The sequence below is a fragment of the Theropithecus gelada genome, chromosome 16 (assembly GCF_003255815.1).
Source record: "Theropithecus gelada isolate Dixy chromosome 16, Tgel_1.0, whole genome shotgun sequence".
NCBI classification, from domain to species: domain Eukaryota; kingdom Metazoa; phylum Chordata; class Mammalia; order Primates; family Cercopithecidae; genus Theropithecus; species Theropithecus gelada.
Window position 1 is genome coordinate 31,270,132 of NC_037684.1, and position 3,423 is coordinate 31,273,554.

Here is a 3,423-nt window from a genome sequence, read left to right on the forward strand (position 1 = left end):
AAAAAAAAAAAAAAAAAAAAAAAAAAAAATTAGCCGGGCATGATGGTGTGCCCCTATAATCCCAGCCACTGGAGAGGCTGACGCAGGAGAATCGCTTGAACCCAGGAGGCGGAGGTTGCAGTAAGCCAAGATTGCACCACTGCACTCCAGCCTGGGCCACAGAGCAAGACTCCACCTCAAAACAAAAAACAAAACAAAAACAAATCTCTAAACTAACTCATACTACACTGAAGACAATATATCCATGTAGGTCCACTTACTAGACTCAAAAGCAACTAAAAGGAAGTTTTGCTTAGTGCTAAAATGTGGGAATTGTTAAACCTTCTAAAATGATTGTAGGAAGGCAGATGTTGAGAATAGCAAAGGGAATTATGCCCAGAGGTTACTGTAAAAGTCCCAAATTGTACAGCAAAGACTGTAGAAGCCCATAATTAACTCCAATCAACAATGAGGACAAAGGCATATACCCTTTGGCAAAAGACTGAAATTTCTCACCACTTCCAGGTCCTACCAATCAAAACAAGAGAAAAGCTAAAAATCCAACCTCATCCTCCCACTATTGCGGACTTAGGAGGTGCAGATCCACAGAAATCACAACTACCCTGGCCAGACTCACCAAGTTTCTCACAGCTGCGAGGCTGCCAGCAAGACTGGCACATAGTAAGCTGTGGAAAAGCTCACAAGCAGCACCAAATCCTAAGCATTAAAAAATTTACCAGCTCAGTCTTATTACTTATCTTCTAAAAAGCACAAACTATTCCATCTAGATTTCTTCTCAACAATCTATTCTTATAAGGACAGGAACAAGACAGTCAACACTCACCCATTTTACAGATAGGGGAAAAAGGGAAGCATGAAGACAACAAATTTGGTCATCTCCCAGCTGATGTTGGAGTTTACATGGAATCTAGACTTTCACATTCTCTATACAGCATGCTGCCTCCAAACAGCAGTCAACTAAACGTTTATACACAAATACCTAGCTCTTCTCCAATTCATCAGAAAAAGCCCTTGGACCAAAAAATGTAATTCTCCAGTGCCCTGAACTAAGCTTCTTTGCAAAGCTACAGCCCAATTTGCTCTGCGGCAGAAATCTGTATTGTGCTTAGTGTGAGGGTTGGTGGCAGAGCAGCCAATGACCATTAAATTCTGCTTCCAAAGGCAAAAAACCGTATAATGTTATATGCCTTTTCCTCTTCCTAATCTGTTAGACGTAGCAGCTAATTTCACGCCACACCTCGTATTTGGCATCTCTGGAATCTCAGATGAACTCCTGGTCAACATGGAACAAAGGCAAGACAAACCACAAGAAAATTAGCAACCTATCCTGTATCATTACCCATAGCTTTAATCCCGCCCTCCCCTGCATCTGATGAAAATTTCATCTGTGCTGGTAAGGGGAGCATTGAATACAGAGCCTACCACAAAAAAGCTGTTTCAGCAGCCACACACCAAGATCTGAACTCCCAGCATGAATTCACTAGGAGGCAAAGGCAGAAACACTGGCCTACCTAAAGGGGCAACACACTGATTTCTTCAGAAAGTTTGGATTTGGCCTGATCTCCAAGACGAGTCCATGGCACAGCTGTTCAGAAAGGGCAAGAAAGCCAAATCCACCCAACATTTTCTTCTTGGAGTACCCAAGTTCCCTTGAAAAGAGAAGTCCATGAATGAGTGGTTCCCAGTCAGGATCAACTGGGGAGCTTTTAAAAAATTCAAACTCTTAGGCTTTTCAAAAAGCTCCCCAAGTGATCCTAGTTCACGGTAAGGTTATCAATTTATACCCGTTCTTTAGCTTTGGTTTATGGCTGCCAGTATGTCTCAAGAATCCATCACGTAAACCACAACAAAACCAATTCCAATCTTTCTGAGAACCTGCTCAAAGAAGTACAAACCACAATGGCAGTTACCACAAGGTAACTCATTTCACTAACACCAAAGTTGACAGTTTTGTAAACCAACGCTACAGATCTAACACTGGATGCCAAAGATCAGTCCACCCCTCAGAAATGCAGGAAAAAAACTCAATGTCTACGTTTGGAATTTTCATCAACTGGCCTAGAACTCATGTACCTGTCTCTACCTTGTCTATGTCTTACTGGTAGTTAGAATTCTCAAATGGCCTTGAGAGAGCACAGAACTATTTTCTCGAGACAGGCTCTCACTCTGTCACGCAAACTGGAGTACAGTGGCATGATCACTATTCACTGCAACCTCCGCCTCCTGGGCTCCAGTGATCCTCCTCCTTCAGCCTCCCAAGTAGCTGAGACCACTCCCGGCTAATTTTTTATTTATTTTTTGTAGAAATAAGGGATTTTTTTTTTTTTTTTTTTTTTTTGTAGAGATGGGGTTTCGCATGTTGCCCAAGCTGGTCTCAAACTCCTGAGCTCAGGTTATCCGCCATCCTCGGCCTCCAAAGTGCTGGGATTACAGGTGTGAGCCACTGTGCCCAGTCTATTCTCTATTCTCACAGACAGTGGTCAGCACCCAAATTTGATATGCCAAGTTCATCTAAGGGAACAACCAGGAAAACATTAAAACTTTGAACAGATGTCCAATTGATTGCTGGCCTACAACTGCATTTGAAGATTCTCCTGTCATTTGCATGCATGAGTGTGAAGGGGGGTGCGGTGCTGCTACACAGAATAAGCAAGGCGGTCAAGATGCAACACCAGCTTTTTGCCCCAAAGGCCAAACATTTCCAGCAATCTCCCTTCCAGGGATAATGGCACACAGCCGCCTTGGAAAAACTTAAAAAGCTATGCCAGGGTGGAGATGGGGGGATGGTCTGAAACCATCTTCCAACAAGAGATGCAAACCAGCTCAGAAGTGTCATGGAGTGTGCACTCTTTAAGAGTGAAAGCTGTTTCCACAATTAGCTCTGACCTTATGCGAGATGTTATCACCTTTGGTACCAAGTCTCTGCCTCCTCCTGAAGACCCTATCTTAAGAACTGTCAGGATCGCGGTAGCAATAGATAAAAAGGGAAACCTAACAAGAAAAGGAAGTTTGTCGGCCAGCCCCCCGCCGGTCTCACCTCCCCGCGTCCAGCTCCCGGCCCGCAGAACCTCCCATGTCTGTCAGGCTCGCAGCTGAAGCAGCCAGCTCTCCAGAAGGCCTCTTGCCGGTCCCATCCCCACCGCCGGAGCCACCGTTGCAGCTCTTGGTGCGAAAGAGGCGACTGAGGCGGATTTTGAAGGAGCCCTTCCGAGAAGGACCCGCGAGTGGCCGGAGGGGCCCGGGAGGAGGCGGGGGTGGGGGAGGTTGCTGCTGCTGCTGCTGCTGCTCCCCTCTACTCAGGCGCCCCAGAGGGACCAAGTCCTGCAGCGGGAAGGGCACCGGAGGTAATTCAGGGCCTGGGGGCTGCAGCAGAAGCCGGCCGCCCCCTCCTCCTCCGCGACCAGGGCTGCTGAGCTCCTCTTC